We start from the raw sequence: 17,500 nt of genomic DNA on the forward strand, positions 1-17,500 counted from the left end.
GGAGTGAGGCAAGCAGTATTATTACATGTGTATGGGTATACTAGTTGTGCATGTTCCAAATGGGGGTGGAGGTTGGCATGGCAAGCAATAGCTCAGTCGGTATAGTGGCCTTGAAACCGGTTGTGGGGATTTATTTCTCAGAATTGACGTTGTGCAGACTCTGCTTGGTTTCTGAATAGCTTATTAAGCCTGTGACTGTGTGCATACATAAAGATCTCAAGTTCACAGTTTCAGGGCTTGGAATTAATGGAAACATCAACACACATGTAGGAAAAACTCAAAAAAAGGAGGGGGGGGGGGGGCGGGAGTTTGGTCCCACGGTAGTGTTTGAATGAAAGCAATCTTACTTTTTAAGAGGGTAATCTTGCAGGACTATGATTCTTACATTGGTAGTTGACTAGTGTAGTTGTGGTTTTGTACTAGTGAGGAATGTCATCTATGTCATGTGATTTCTTGCTTCTTCTTTTTGTGTGTGCAGCTAAAGATGTTGGACCTTGCCTACAGCCTAGTTTTGCATAGATCTCCAACACCGTGGCTTTACTCTGAGACACCACAGAAAACACAGCCTTTTCTGCTGCTGAAAGGTAAACATTAGGTTAAATTTGTGTTTGTTTTGATTTGTATGTTTTCCTTTTGTAGTCTATGGCAGGAGATTTGTGCAGGTGTACAAATGGTAGAGGTGTCAGAGGAAATGTCCACTTGTTACTTGTCTCTATATCAGTATATATGTATCACAAATACGCATCAAATGTACTGATAGAGACCACATGGACAATTTCAAGCACTTTTCTGCCAGGGGTAGGGTCAGCTATGTAAGAATCATGTCTTACTCTGTTCATGCAAAAATAAGGTTCTGCATTTGAATGAGTTTGAATCAGGCACCTGTGTTTTTGCTCTTGTTTGTGCCCTCTTGTGAACTGTTAACTTATGAACAACCACCCCAGCAAGCAACTCTTTACTGTTCTGAGCACAACAGAAGGGCGCATGGTCTGGGCATATGGATGGTAAACACATCTCATGCACAAGTACAGGCCTGAAAGTGGCGAGTATTTTCAATTACTCGCCATGGCGAGTAAAAATCATGTAAATGGTGAGTAGAAATGTTAATCTACTCGCCACATGCGAGTAAAGTTGATAAAACAAATGGTTGTTTTGACGAGTAAAGTTTCAGTAAATTATGAGAAGTACATGTACTAGCAGTGCTTCATTTTGTGGACTTTCAGTGCTGAAGTATGATTGTGTGGATTGATCATTTTGTATTCTGTTATTCAGATTGCCACTTGCTTTCTTTTACATATATTTACAAGATGGTGGCTGATTTGTGTGTGTTGCAGAACACAGGTCCATGAATAAAAGAACCCAGCTGGTATTCTTCATTCATGGAAAATGAAAGGAAATTTATCAGCCAGGATTCGCCACTCACTCTGCTAAGGGGGAACCCCGGTCAGCCCTACAGTGGATGAACAGCTTGGTCCTTGGAGGGAAAGGTAACTACTGCAGCACTTTAGAAGGGGTCTATGTCGACCAACAGTGGCTGTATTCCCTGTATGTTAATTTCCTGTACATATACAGGGAATATACTTCCGTTAGACGCCATGGAGTTACTTCAAGCTTACGAAAGTGAAAGTGATTCAATGGACGAGAGTACCAGCGAGGAAAACATAATACCAGGCTGTTGGGGGTGGGGGTGCAGATGTTTCTTTAACTAAATCCGTTTTGATAAACGGTCGAAGCATGTTTTGCTTGGCTGGATGCCGCACGCGAATTCAGGATTTTAAATAGATTCTCCTATCTAACCGCAGTCACGCGCTTGGCGCAAGATTGTACGATATTATACTTCTTTACAGAAAATCCAACTGTATTCCCGGTACACAGGGAAAACACCTATGGCTATGGGGAATACACCTTCTTTTGGTCGACATAGACCCCTTCAACCTTACAATATGTGAATGTGTAGAATATTATGCTTTTGCTTAAAGCTTGTTACATATGACTAAGACAGAAATGTTAATCATTCCCTTGGTGCAAATCATAAAAAGAACAATAGCGATCTGATGTACTGTGGATCAATCGAGGAAAAGGTGTGTATGACCTAGAAGAAACTGGTTTTGAAAGTGCTGAGGATGGATGGAACATTGATGCAATATCATTTACTACATTGAACCTGGGTTTCAAACTGAAGTGCTTTTTTATGCTTCTTGTTATATATATGGTCTCGATTGACTCCTGTGTTCAAGAGACTGTAAACAACCATAAACAATCTTGTGTTGTTATGTGGTGGTGGTTTTGCTGTTGTCTAGCATCTACCCGTAATTGGCTTTATCAAATGCACCAGAAACGAGCATGAGTTTGTCGGATTAGTGAACTGTTTGAAAAACTTTAATGTATTTGTGGTTGACAGGTTGTTATTATTTCTATATTGTGTTCTTCTTTTTCTCAGGTGGGCTGTCTTCTGAAACATATGAATCGGGAGCGTCACATCTTTCTTCCTGAGACATCCCCTCTTGAAAATGGTGTGGCGTTTAGCTGAATGGAAACGTGGCAGTGTCCTGTTTTTCATAGCTTCGATGCGCGAAGTTGGGGATTTCAGCAGAGAATTTATTGATTGATTAATTAATTAGTTATTTAAGCTCACCTCACTCCTTAGTGTTATTTAGGGGGATGGGGGGGGGGGGGGTGGTGTTGGCCTGGATCTTGTTAGTGAACTTTCTTTCTGGCAACTCGCATCAGAAATTCCAGGTTTGCTTTCAAGGCAATAGACGGTTTTTGAAAATAATTCTGTTAGGATTATCAGCAGTCCGGAGGTGTAAAAATCCCTGTACTGCAGTCAGGTTTTTCAAAACATCTCGAGCACGCTCTACGCCTCTGACGGGCTGTATCCCACAATCGGGACAAACGACCAACTTGGATGTGTATGCCATGCGCACAATATGATACCCCTTGCCTTTAAAAATCAGCGGTCACGAGTTCATCAGAGTTCAGAATTTGTTGTGTAAAAGATAGCCGCTGTCAGCTAGCCATTCGTGGCTCAGGTGATTATATTTAATACAAATTTAAAAAAAGGTTTCTTATGTAGCGCACGCCGCACAGCATACACATCACAGTCAGTCGCTTGTCCTGATCGCAGGATAGCGTGAAACATGCTCCGGGAGACTGCCAATAATCCTTACATAGTAGTAGTTATTTAAAGAAATTGTGTATTGGTACAGCATGTTATGCATGTACTAAGATAGCTATTTGTAAATATTTGGTAGATATTTGTGGTGGTGTCCCGAATTGCTCCCTCCCAATTTGCCCCATCCCATATGGTCCCCAATTATTCTTGCATTTTGCTGTGAGTAACATAACGTGTGCAAAGGCGACGGGCGCTGTGGCGTGGTGGTAAGACGTCGGCCTCCTAATCGGAAGGTCGAGGGTTCGAATCCCGGCCGCGGCCGCCTGGTGGGTTAAGTGTGGAGATTTTTCCGATCTCCCAGGTCAACTTATGTGCAGACCTGCTAGTGGCTTATCCCCCTTCGTGTGTACACGCAAGCACAAGACCAAGTGCGCACGTAAAAGATCCTGTAATCCATGTCAGAGTTCGGTGGGTTATAGAAACACGAAAATACCCAGCATGCTTCCTCCGAAAGCGGCGTATGGCTGCCTAAATGGCGGGGTAAAAACGGTCATACACGTAAAATTCCACTCGTGCAAAAACACGAGTGTACGTGGGAGTTTCAGCCCACGAACGCAGAAGAAGAAGAAGAAGAAGTGTGCAAAGGCATTTGTCTGAAGCGCATTTCCAAAAAGACCCCCCGCGGGTTAGGGGGAAGAATTTACCCGATGCTCCCCAGCATGTCGTAAGAGGCGACTAACGGATTCTGTTTCTCCTTTTACCCTTGTTAAGTGTTTCTTATATAGTCAATGTTTGTACAGATTTTAGTCAAGCAGTATGGAAGAAATGTTAAGTCCTTTGTACTGGAAACTTGCATTCTCCCAGTAAGGTAGTATATTGTACTACGTTGCAAGCCCCTGGAGCATTTTTTTTATTAGTGCTTTTGTGAACAAGAAACAATTAACAAGTGGCTCTATCCCATCTCCCCCCCTTTCCCTGTCGCGATATAACCTTCGTTAAACACCAATTAAAGAAAGAATTTCCAAAAAGCATAGTTACCATTTGTTTTTTTAAATCTGAATCCGTGACTGTTGTTCTTGAATACTCTTTCGTTTAGGTTTCCAAAAATGCTGATATAAAGGGGAAGGATAGTTGAAACTGTAACCGTTTACATTTTGCTCCCAGATTTGCAGTTGTTGTTTTTACTAGGAGTTTGGACGGGCTCGGTGTTCTTGTGGATAAGACATCGGCCTCCTATTCAGAAGGTCATGAGTCAAAATCGCGGCCGCCTGGTAGGTTAAAGGTGGAGAATTTTCTGATCTCCAAGGTCATTGCTTATGTGCAGACCTGCTAGTGCCTTATCCTCCTTCGTGTGTACACGCAATCACAAGACCAAGTGCGCACGGAAAAGATCCTGTAACCCATGTCAGAGTTTGGTGGGTTATAGAAACACAAAAATACCCTGCATGCTTCCCCCGAAAGCGGCGTATGGCTGCCTGAATGGTGGGGTAAAAACGGTCATACACGTAAAAATCCACTCGTGCAAATTTGTGAGTGAACGTGGGAGTTTCAGCCCATGAGCGAAGAAGAAGAAGAACTATGAGTTTTACTCTTTTAAAAAAATTATTTTCAAATTCGAAGATTGCCACAACAGTAGTCTATCTCATCCGACTTGAACCCTTCAGACTCCCTGTACATGTACTTGCAGTTTAAACTCATATTTTGTCTGAGAATAGTTTTCAAATGCAAAGTCCTTCAGAAAAACTGCGAGATAAAAATCTGGAGTGCTAATATCGTGTTGGTGTATCGTGTCAGTGGCCGAGTGGTAACGCACTTGCGCTCGGAAGCGAGAGGTTGCGAGTTCGACCCTGGGTCAGGGCGTTAGCAATTTTCTGCCCCCTTTCCTAACCTAGGTGGTGGGTTCAAGTCTTTCGGATGAGACGAAAAACCGAGGTCCCTTCGTGTACACTACATTGGGGTGTGCACGTTAAAGATCCCACGATTGACAAAAGGGTCTTTCCTGGCAAAATTGTATAGGCATAGATAAATTTTCATAAAAATGTCCACCAAAATACCCGTGTGACTTGGAATAATAGGCCGTGAAAAGCAGGATATGCGCCGAAATGGCTGCGATCTGCTGGCCGATGTGAATGCGTGATGTATTGTGTAAAACAATATTACATCTCACACGGCATAAATAAATCCCTGTGCCTTGAATATGTGCGCGATATAAATTGCATAAAATAAAATTAAAATAAAATCCCCGAGCTTAGAACTGTACCCACAGAATACGCGCAATATAAGCCTCATATTGATTGGTATGTAAGAAATGTTAAAGTCCTTTGTACTGGAAACTTGCATTCTCCCAGTAAGGTAGTATATTGTACTACGTTGCAAGCCCCTGGAGCAATTTTTTGATTAGTGCTTTTGTGAACAAGAAACAATTAACAAGTGGCTCTATCCCATCCCCCATCCCCCCCCCCCCCCCCCCCCCCCCCCCCCCCTCTTTCCCCGTCGCGATATAACCTTGAACGGTTGAAAACGACGTTAAACACCAAATATAGAAAGAAAGAATAATCTTTGAACAGCATTTGGTTGGAAAATGAAAGTCTTCACAAAGCTATCTTCTTCTATTTGTGTGGGTTAATAAATAGGATTTAACATAACAATGTGGTACTAGTATGGGTTTTGTAAAGTGATTACTCAACTTCTGTGAATTGTACCTTCGTGGTGATCATGCTACACACTGGGTAATTCAAGCACAGAAAATAATATTTCTTAATAATTTGGCCTTATAAATGTACTCCGTGACTGTATTTGTATATGGTGAAAAGGAGAAGATATAAAATTTGTGAAATAGGACTTCGTATTTGGTTTTGTCATAATGAATTTGTTGTTTCTGTGTGTGTGTGTGTGTGTGTGTGTGTGTGTGTGTGTGTGTGTGTGTGTGTGTGTGTGTGTGTGTGTGAGCATGCATGCGTGCTTATGTGTGAGTGCACAATTGTGTGTGTGTATTAATCCAGCAGAAACAGCTTCTCTTCCATACATTTGAATCATTTATATTGATACCACATGGAGACTATTCTGAACACACAAGCGTGGTTTTCTCTCTACAGTGCTTTTCCTAAAGTTAAATATTGAATTTTTGAATTTAAAAGTTTTTGGCACACCACTTTAAGATAATGCTCAAGGAAAATAAATAGTCTTCTTTTTTCATTAACGCTTTTTCTCACAGTGATGTGTCAATATCTCAGACGCAAATCCAGAGTCATGCACCGTTTTATGCTTGGGAAGCGCACTATACTCACTTTGGTAACGGTCACTGTTAGAAACATGCATACCAATCAATCAATTAAGCGAAAATGAATGATAAGATTCGATTATGTTCTTCTTTTTGTGCACAGGCGGTTATATACAAACGTGCATAGTGTCAAAAGAAATCACACACACACACACACACACACACACACACTGAAAGTATGAAGAAGCCCCTCCAACTTTTGGTTGAGTTTGACTGCATTACCTTGAGGAGACTGACGACACTTCACAATGGAAAAAATAATAACTTTTACATTTCAGTGATTTGTTTTAAGTACAAAAGTACAAGTGAAAGTAGAAATAAATTAATGTGACACTATCCCGTAATCACATATCAGGGTCAACTATAATCAGTCCATTGGTTTACAAAACTTTATTCAATTTGTTATCATGACAGAAACAATGCATTGTTTTTTTAAGATAACTCAAGCATAAATGCTTATTTTAAGTCATCCTGGTATGTACATAACAAAGTTTAGCATGATGGCGGACTAGATACATTTACTCATTTCAGACAACGAAAACAAACAGACAAACCTGATGCGCAAGCAATCAAAAAAGGGAGGGGGTGGTAGTACAGAACTTGGTGGGGGTAAAAACAAGAAACAAAAAGAAATGGGGTACGAGAGAACAGAATTCAGCATAAGGGGGAAAAAAAAGGACGACGAAGACTTGGAGCGCCAGAAATGTTGGAAGAGTGGGTCACGTCACAATAATATTAAATGCACAGAAGACACACACGCAAAGTTAATACATTTTGTGATCGGCGAAAATGGCACTAAATTACATAACGATTGGGCCATAATCGATAAGTCGAAGCAAGGACACAAAACACGAGAGAAATTACGAAGAACAATTGGTCAGGCAGCATTTGTCTCATGACAGTGTCAAATGAACATTATGAATAAAATGTAGAGGCTCATGTACGGAACATGCCTGGTTGTCTTAATAAATTCTTGTACAGTTATGAATATGGTCTGATTGACATTCCGGGAATATTGCGGGATGCCTTTCAATAATATTTCAATAAACTTATAATCAGTTATCAATTGACAATAATCGTACATCTCTACACAAGGGTCAATGCAACAAATAGTGCTCAGCAGTCTCCCTTGGGTAACCGCACTCACATTTGGGGCATTCCTTGAGGTGCCGCTGACATAAATCAAAATTCAAATCACTCATACCAATACGCAGTCTGCAATTATGGACTTTTTCAAATCTATCTCCAAAATAATAATGACATGGTACTTTAAAATCAACGTTGATTGCAGTAAAGTAATTGACTGACAATTAGGGTTGTATGTGGGGTGCCTAAAATTTGAACTTTTCTTATTCCCGAATATTTTTTGTGGGCGCAGAAGCACGGGGCAAATGGTATTGTTTTTTTCTGGAGGGGGATCAGACAATATAAAACCAATTAGAGGCCGAGTTGCCTGACAGAAAGGCCAATTCTAGCCCCAGTCCATGCCGGTTACATGTAATTAGCTATGCACACATTTGAGATCGATACCCAACCTTACTGAGCATCAGTTCTTTGCGTTATTTTAATTTTCTTGTTTTTCTTTAAAATAAAAAAGGGAATGGTTTTATTGATGTCATTTTATTATGTCATTATCTAGTCAGCATAAATGACTTTTGTGGATACAGGAGAAAGTGTTAAAATGTGAAGATTTCAAGTGTGGTTTGTGGTCATCTGCTCAGTTGACCACTTACAATGTTGTTTCATTTGATGATAAGTTTTGTTTGGTGGTCCCGCTTGAATGTGACAGTAAGTTGTACAATGTTACTCTGTGTGTGTGTGTGTGTGTGTGTGTGTGTGTCATGTGTGTGTGTGTGTGTGTGTGTGTGTGCGTGCGGGGGTGTGTTTGTGTGTGTTGGTGTGTGTGTGTGTTTGGTAACCGGCTTTGTACAGCGGGACCACCTTATTTTGTCATGTATTTTTATTCATTCTGGAGCTTTATTAAATAAACTGCCCATTTCAATCACAACTCTGGTCTGGTCTTATTGTCAGTGTTGCATAAATGATTGTATGTGAGCTTGTGAACATACAAAGAAAAAAGAAAGAAACATTCTGTGTCGAAATATCTTGACTAAAAATCAGGCGGAAGACTACACCTGTTGCATTTCCTATTATGCTCAGGCAATTATAACTGAGGGCGGAAGCGACAATGATTCGTTTTCCCCCCAGATAACATTAATTTGTAGAGACGGAAAAGGAACACGCACATTCTGGAACTGATTTGTGTAAATAACTGAGAGGGTGTTTTGTCTGTTTTGTGAAACGGTCCTCACACATTTGCAAAGTTCCACAGTTAGGCAGCTGAATTAAAGCATTACATAATGCATAGTGTAAACTCTAGGCCTACTTCAAGGTCTTATTACTTCAAGATGCATACACGTGCTGTTGTATCTGTTAGTGCTTGCCGGACACCAGTGCTGATTAAAATGGCTTAGATTGTTACTAATTTGAAACTACAGTATGTCCTTTTACGCGTTGTGGCAACTGAATTTTGTTGGTACCGATGATTTATACAAAGACTTTTATCACAGGTTTCTTCCATATCAAACATTTATACTTACCTTCAAGTTCGAGTTTACCTTTACTTTCACGAGGAGAGTCTGTGTGTGTGTGTGTGTGTGTGTGTGTGTGCGTGCGTGTGTGCACGCTTAAATATTCTTGATTTTTGAACATAAGCAGTTTATCTGTCATGGAGTTGTGTGTGTTTTCATGTCTGCGTGTTCTTTTCCCCCTCCTTCCTCCTCTCGGCAGTCCGGCTTCAGTCATTTTATTCCTCCCCTCAAAGCAGACAGCAGCATTGTGTTAATGTTCAGAACTTTGCCAGGTTTTTTGTTTGTTTGTTGTGCTTCTTTAATTTAGGTTTGTTGTTTGTTTAAAACACTCAAACATACGCACACATCCACACGCACACTTTTACTTTTTAAGTTATAATAAGTATTGCATTCAGCCACGGTTTTTTTTCTCAGTTGATATTCTGATTTTTGCCATTTTTTTGTGTAATTTGTTTTTGTTGTGCTTGTTTGATGTAGGTTTGGTGTTGTTTGTTTAACACACACTCAAACACACACTAACCAGACACACACACACACACCACCACCACCACCACCACCACAAGAATAGGTTTACACTCACTTTTTCCTCCACGTTTTAATTTTGGCAATATCATTAACCCAGGATTGCAAAGCAGGGATCATTTGTCAATTTCATAACAACGTACATACAATTTCAGCTGGTCACTTCAATAAAATGTGCATCACCACAGGTTTCTGCTGGAATGACAGTGTCTTATCTGTCAACACAAAATACACACACACAAAATGAGTGTGATGCTGTATGCCTCCTAACAGATCCTAACTTCACCCTCCAAACCTCCCTGCAGATGTATGTTCTGTGCACAAAAATAACCTTTTAAAATATACAAAATGCAGACGACATTTCTACATTTGTAGTTGTGCTGCAGACCTGTTTACCCCCATAAGTGTTTTGGAGTAATGCTCAGCCCCAAAAATAGTAATCCTGGTACAAAAATAGTAATCATCCAGCATTCGTCGCCAATTACAACGCACATGACAACTGTGTCTGCGAAACGCAATCATGCACATATATCCATCATTCACAAACAAAACACATCAGTCAGTTTTTGTAGTCATCATAATGTCAAAGAAGATTACATCAAAAGCACATGCATCACTTCTTCTTTTTCTTTTGCTCGTAGTAGGCCTTTTTCAGTGTGTCAAGCGCTTCTCTACTGTACTTGCGCTTGCTGAAGGTACTGAACTTGTCAAATTCAGGTGCACGGAGCCCCTGGGGCTTTTAGTCATACCTCAGGCAGCTATCTGTTAGAAGAACTACCAAGTTTCATTGACTTGCACCCAAAGAGTCAAGAACTGCGATTTTTTTACGAATCAATTTCGTACTCGGACCCGGCTGGTCTTGACCTATTTTTGGATCTAAATTTAGATCAGGTAGATCACCACATCATGCACAAAAAGACACGTCACTAGCAAACTATGTCAGACATCATCATGAGTTTGTATAAAACAAAATGGAGGCCGGAATCACTCAGTTGAATCGAACTCCGACCAAACACCACGTAATAACTAGGTTAATTTATGCACTCGCGTGAACAAGAAACTGTCGAGCTTCACAGATGTCGTCGTTGGGTAGTTTTACTACCATAGGAGGATTTTTGAACTGTAAATGCACTCAGCTGCAACAAAAACGCAAAACGAAGGCTGTAAGCTGCACTGTGCCTTTAAGTAGCTCAACACAATGATCGCAGCCCAGGGTGCTAACACAGTTTGGAAGGTCAAGGTTTTATAGTATGCTTCACTAACGGGATCTTATAAAAAAAGCTAAAACATTTACCACTGAAGAAAAACCATCTCTGAACAATTCAAAATTGTCACACTACTAGTTTTACATTTTAAGGATCTTGCCTAGTGCACATCTTTTTATTATGAAACATTTGTATTGTAAACAAAAGAAAACACAATGTCTTGTGATCTGTAAATGTTCTTAATACAGGGAACTTTATACATTGTTCAAGTGAAGTACTGTACAGCCTATTTAGCTTGTTCATTTTCTCCCTATAATCTGCTACAATTCAATAAACTGCTGTAAACTTGTGTGCCCTTAAAGTAGATTTATGTCCTTCTGTGTGGGCACCTTCTTCTTCTTCTTCCTCTTCAGTGTTCAGTGTTTGCATTTGGATGTGTGCTCTCTGGCCAAGTCTTGTTGCACAGGGGTACGGGTGGCAAGAAAAGGCCACCCTCTCAGAACGTGTTGCAGAGTCTGTTCTTCCTACCCTAGCCACAGTCGCACGCTGTAGGTGCAAAACCTATCCTTTTGATGTGTACCTTCAGACAGCAGTGTTCTGTGCAAAGGCGAAAGATGGCTGTCTGTTCTGCGTGAGTAAGATGGGGCTATGGTCTTGAATGAGCTGGTAGCTGTCTGTCTTTAAAAAAAAAAAAAAATAGACATCAAAGAAGCTGCAGCACCAGCCAAGTGTTGACTGTTTTCTTTATGTGTAACCTGGTCCTGGCAGTAGCTGTTGTCCATCTGTAAACAAGCAAGATCATTATTATAATATATTGATGGTGTATTTGTTTTACCCAAAAGACGATTAAAATAACATTTAATTTTTGTTTTAGTTATGTGGCATACATGCAGTGGAACGATCATATCTTGTGATATCTTCCCTCTGAGAAAAAAACTACTATTCAAAATGTACTTTTACATACTTTTTTGTTAACTTAGGCTTTTGAAGATCCACATCCAATCCTGCCACAATGTAGGCACAATCATAGGCTAAAATTGTCAGGGTTATTTACCATCGAACTGTCCTCAACATTCTATGCTGACACACACACATGCACACACACACTGGCACAGACACATAACTTGACTTCACTTAGGAAGGTTATGTGATGCTTAAATCATTTGTCTTGCCACTAGTTCATCACAAGTAACCACTGTGTTTATTGCTGGTATGTGCTTAAATGGAGGGATAGTCTTATCCCATGGTAAAACATTTTTTTTTTTTAAAAAGCCTGGCAGGTGATGTGAGATGTGAGCCAAACTGTGTTCACGAAAAGCAGCCGGCCTTTAATAACACAAAGCTGCCTCTGTACACAATTCTGCTTTTACACATGCTATCCCTTAACTTGGATTCATACCAAAAATCAAGCCTGGTTTCATAGGAAACAGTCAGAATGTTGATTCAGCATTTAGAATGATAATCTTATTTCATGTACACGCCTTGGCAAATCTGACAATTAAGTAAGCAGAAGTTTTCTTCACGGGACGGATTTGCTCATTTTATTATGTAGCAATGCACTTCACTTGGTCACATACACCCCCCCCCCCCCCCCCCCCTCTGTGCACAGTGATAGTTTTAAACAATGAATTCTGTAAACAAAGGGGTGGTCAAATACATCCCCCCCCTTCCCTCTGTGCACAGTGATAGTTTTAAACAAGGAATTCTGTAAACACAGGGGTGGTCAAATACACCCCCCCCTTCCCTCTGTGCACAGTGATAGTTTTAAACAAGGAATTCTGTAAACACAGGGGTGGTCAAATACACCCCCCCCCCTTCCCTCTGTGCACAGTGATAGTTTTAAACAAGGAATTCTGTAAACACAGGGGTGGTCAAATACACCCCCCCCTTCCCTCTGTGCACAGTGATAGTTTTAAACAAGGAATTCTGTAAACACAGGGGTGGTCAAATACACCCCCCCCCCTTCCCTCTGTGCACAGTGATAGTTTTAAACAAGGAATTCTGTAAACACAGGGGTGGTCAAATACACCCCCCCCCTTCCCTCTGTGCACAGTGATAGTTTTAAACAAGGAATTCTGTAAACACAGGGGTGGTCAAATACACCCCCCCCCCCCTTCCCTCTGTGCACAGTGATAGTTTTAAACAAGGAATTCTGCTGTAAACACAGGGGTGGTCAAATCCACCCCCCCCCCCTTCTCTCTGTGCACAGTGATAGTTTTAAACAAGGAATTCTGTAAACACAGGGGTGGTCAAATACACCCCCCCCCTTCCCTCTGTGAACAGTGATAGTTTTAAACAAGGAATTCTGTAAACACAGGGGTGGTCAAATACACCCCCCCCCCTTCCCTCTGTGCACAGTGATAGTTTTAAACAAGGAATTCTGTAAACACAGGGGTGGTCAAATACACCCCCCCTTCTTCCCTCTGTGCACAATGATAGTTTTAAACAAGGAATTCTGTAAACACAGGGGTGGTCAAATACACCCCCCCCCTTCCCTCTGTGCACAGTGATAGTTTTAAACAAGGAATTCTGTAAACACAGGGGTGGTCAAATACACCCCCCACCCCCTTCCCTCTGTGCATAGTGATAGTTTTAAACAAGGAATTCTGTAAACACAGGGGTGGTCAAATACACCCCCCCTTCTTCCCTCTGTGCACAATGATAGTTTTAAACAAGGAATTCTGTAAACACAGGGGTGGTCAAATACACCACCCCCTTCCCTCTGTGCACAGTGATAGTTTTAAACAAGGAATTCTGTAAACACAGGGGTGGTCAAATACACCCCCCCCCCTTCCCTCTGTGCATAGTGATAGTTTTAAACAAGGAATTCTGTAAACGCAGGGGTGGTCAAATACACCCCCCCCCCCTTCCCTCTGTGCACAGTGATAGTTTTAAACAAGGAATTCTGTAAACACAGGGGTGGGACTCTCTTGTGATGAAAAAGGAGGAAATCCCTTTTTTTCCAGGGGGTTCGGGGGCATGTTACCCTGAATTTTGGTTAAATGGTACATTAAAATCTGTGCAATCTGACAAAAAAGACATTCTCCACACTCCCCAACCTCCCCCCCTCAAAATTACTATTAGTTATCAGGAGTTTTCAGTCAGCACAATTTAACTCTCAAGCCTCCAGTGTTCTGTTTCATCTCCACGTCTCTCCAAATCATTCAGTCAACAAGTCATAGATATTGTAATGAAATGTGACGCGGAAAAATAGATTACTCCAGCAGAATTCGTAAGTTGTGTCCGCGGAAATCCGCGGAAAAGTCCCACCCCTGAAACAGCACTGCATGGTGCCTTTTCCAGAAATAAATTCATCAAAAAATGTCAACTCACAACAGCAAGAGTCAGTGTGTCGATTGTTCATATGTGACAAAGTTGAGGGATGAGCTTATCCTATGTTAAAGCCTGGCCAGAACTGAGACGGTGACGAGAAGTAGTGTGCCTATAATGACACAATGCTTTCTTCGTAAGCAATTAGATTCAACATCTCAGATCTGGTCAGGCCTATACAAATGCCATCTCTCAACTTGGTCCATACAAAAATCATGAACCTGGCTTAATTCTGTACAGAGTGGGAATTTGTTTTTCTCTTTTTCGAAATCCAAAATAAGCAAAATCAGGTCTTAAAATCAATCAATCAATATGAGGTTTATATCGCGCGTATTCCGTGGGTACAGTTCTAAGAGCAGGGATTTATTTTATCTTTTTATTTTATGCAATTTATATCGTGCACATATTCAAGGCGCAGGGATTTATTTATGCCGTGTGAGATGGATTTTTTTTTACACAATACATCACGCATTCACATCGGCCAGCAGATCGCAGCCATTTCAGCGCATATCCTACTTTTCACGGCCTATTATTCCAAGTCACACGGGTATTTTGGTGGACATTTTTATCTATGCCTATACAATTTTGCCAGGAAAGACCCTTTTGTCAATCGTGAGATCTTTAACGTGCACACCCCAATGTAGTGTACATGAAGGGACCTCGGTTTTTCGTCTCATCCGAAAGACTAGCACTTGAACCCACCACCTAGGTTAGGGAAGGTGGGAGAAAATTGCTAACGCCCTGACCCAGGGTCGAACTCGCAACCTCTCGCTTCCGAGCGCAATTGCGTTACCACTCGGCCACCCAGTCCAAGTCCAACTGGAGCAAGTCTTAAAATGGGAGTGAATTTACAGATGTTATGAACAAGAAGTCTGCGAAAACAGGGTCATTAATAGGAAGGAGTCTTAGATTGGGGTGTCTTAAAAGGGGCAGGGGTGGAGGCCACTGTAATGACCATGAAATAATCAAAATAATACTATCAGTCATCTTATTCTCTACCAAATTTCTAGAGGTCAAGACAATGATACAGATTATTTACTTGTGTCACTGTTAGTGTCATTCTATGAATAACAGACCGATAGAAAGAGAGCTCTGTGTCTTGTACCTGGGTTCGTGCTCAGTTGCTTGAAAATTGACTTGTCAGAGGTTCTTCTTCAGCCTTACACCAGCCTACAGCGGTAGCTTCTACTTCACCAAACTTTGTTCTGAAACAAAACAAATAAAACATCTTCAGGGTCAAGCATATGTATCAAATCATGATCACACAATTAAACCTTCTTCTTTGGTCAGTACTATTGAAGATTTGTTAATTGTTTCTTGTTCACAAAAGCACTAATCAAAAAATTGCTCCAGGGGCTTGCAACGCAGTACAATATATTACCTTACTGGGAGAATGCAAGTTTCCAGTACAAAGGACTTAACATTTCTTACATACTGCTTGACTAAAATCTTTACAAACATTGACTATATTCTATACAAGAAACACTTAACAAGGGTAAAAGGAGAAACAGAATCCGTTAGTCGCCTCTTACGACATGCTGGGGGGCATCGGGTAAATTCTTCCCCCTAACCCGCGGGGGGTTGTACAAGATAATGAAATAGAGTGAATTTTGAAGTGCATTCATAATTAAAGCCCAATCATGTGGTTTAACCTACCTAGTCTTGAAAAGCCTGTCCGAGGAAACAGATCAAGCACCCTTCCGCAGACCTTCCTGACGGAAGAGTCTTGGTTGTAACCGCTCACTTTCTAAAGTAGTCCATAAGCAGTTCCATGTGCCTATGTTATCACTGTAACCAGCTCCTTTGTGTACCTGTGATCTGGATGAGCTGCAACACATAAAACTTTCATATGAACACTATGTCAAGTATACCAGTTAGCATCCATCAAACACTGACTGACTGAGGAGCATCACAAGATCTGTTCTAAGGAGGTAACAACTATTGTCACAAAGTGTTTATGATACAGCTGCAGGCACATGGCACTGAGTGGTCAATTGGTGAGGGGGGGGGGGGGGGGGGCAGAAGTTCTGCTCAGTCTTGTCTGCTGATACTACACTTTGTGGTGGTGTAAGGCAGGGAATCACACCCCAACCACTGGCCCCGCCCACCTGGTGTCGAGTGCCTGTGGATACATCAGTCCCAGTCATGGCTGGCCCCCGGTTGACAACTGCCATGTACGTCATGTACGGGTACATTTACTTTGCAGTACAGATTAGTTTTCAATAGCAATGACATCATGGACGCACACCTGCCCAACGCAGACAAGGACAGCAAAATCAGGGACCAAACGTGATAAAGAGTAACTAATCGTCACAAACATCAAAATGCTTTGCATTTCTTGACCAGATAACAATCATTTCTGGGCAATTGAAGATTATTATTCCACCTACAGGCTATCACCCCCATGGCTGTTACTTGTAACACATTTCATTTCTTAAAATATGTTTTGTAAAGTAATACTGTAGTTAATAGATTTCTCTGAAAGGCACATTCCTTCTCATGAAAACAATTTGGCTCACCGTCTAAGATCTGGTCAGGCTTTAAAATGGGATAAGACATGATCTCTTAACTTGTTCACATACCCACAATGAACGGTCTGGTGGCTCTCTGCGCCAAGTGCGATTGTGTTATGAATAAATGCTGTAAAAGCTACAACTGTACTAGCTCATTTAAAAAAAAAATCACAAAATGTCACTTCACCACAGCAAGCAAACAGTGTGTTTATTTCTGGTATAGAACAGACACACACATACACCAAAGCAACACAAAAGCCCAAAACATGCCTACCATCTAAATGAGGAATCCAGTTCCAACTGTCTTCTGCCAATATAACACTGCCAGAGACACCATGGTGTAGAAAGTCAGTTTAAAGAGAGACTACCTGAAAGAAAAATGATACAATAATAATAAAACACCCAGTGCAATAGACATACTTGCTCGTTAAAGGCTTACTTTACCATGTAAAAACATTTTGCTTCACAGTCTCAGATCTTCTCAGGCTTTTACTTGGGATAAGATCATCCCTCTACTTGGACGAATAGCAACATAGATCAGCTTGAATGCTCTCTGTGCAGAGTGGTTTTTGTTTGTTTGTTAAAGAATTAGTTTTGTTAACAACACTTGGTACCTTTTTGTGAAAATATTTTATCACACATTTTAACTCACCACAGCAAGCAGTCACTGAATATATAATTTTTTGTATGTGGCCAAGATGAGGGATTCCATGTTAAAGCATAGCCACATTATACTGTAGTGACAAGGCAAGTGGGCCTTTAAATTGTAAACTGATATATTGTGCATTTTGACTTCTTCATAAATTATAACCCTGATGCAGGCAGTCATCAGTACATGTAGTGGTTTAGTCCCTTGAATGAGAAAAGAATGACTTTGCAAGAAAGAAACTTGGAGTCAGTCAAAATACCCTTTAAATTACAAACTATAGTCTAGATTCCACAGG

General features: G+C 41.0%; 2 long non-coding RNA genes across 2 annotated transcripts in view; one reads left to right on the forward strand and one right to left on the reverse strand.

The window, feature by feature from the left end:
* The first annotated feature begins 310 nt into the window (after window positions 1–310).
* On the forward strand, window positions 311–5,956 carry LOC138981231 (uncharacterized). Its single transcript, XR_011460590.1, has 3 exons — window positions 311–584; window positions 1,335–1,487; window positions 2,441–5,956. It is a non-coding gene; the product is annotated as an uncharacterized lncRNA (long non-coding RNA).
* Window positions 5,957–9,562: 3,606 nt separating this feature from the next.
* Window positions 9,563–17,500, reverse strand: part of LOC138981232 (uncharacterized) — a 9,924-nt gene continuing 1,986 nt past the window's right edge. Inside the window, exons 3-6 of the long non-coding RNA XR_011460591.1 lie at window positions 16,831–16,924; window positions 15,700–15,870; window positions 15,149–15,248; window positions 9,563–11,495 (exon numbers count right to left, since the gene is read on the reverse strand). This is a non-coding gene — a long non-coding RNA (uncharacterized lncRNA). The remainder of the gene's footprint in view (window positions 11,496–15,148; window positions 15,249–15,699; window positions 15,871–16,830; window positions 16,925–17,500) is intronic.

This window comes from Littorina saxatilis, linkage group LG12 (genome assembly GCF_037325665.1).
Source record: "Littorina saxatilis isolate snail1 linkage group LG12, US_GU_Lsax_2.0, whole genome shotgun sequence".
In the NCBI taxonomy this organism is placed as follows: domain Eukaryota; kingdom Metazoa; phylum Mollusca; class Gastropoda; order Littorinimorpha; family Littorinidae; genus Littorina; species Littorina saxatilis.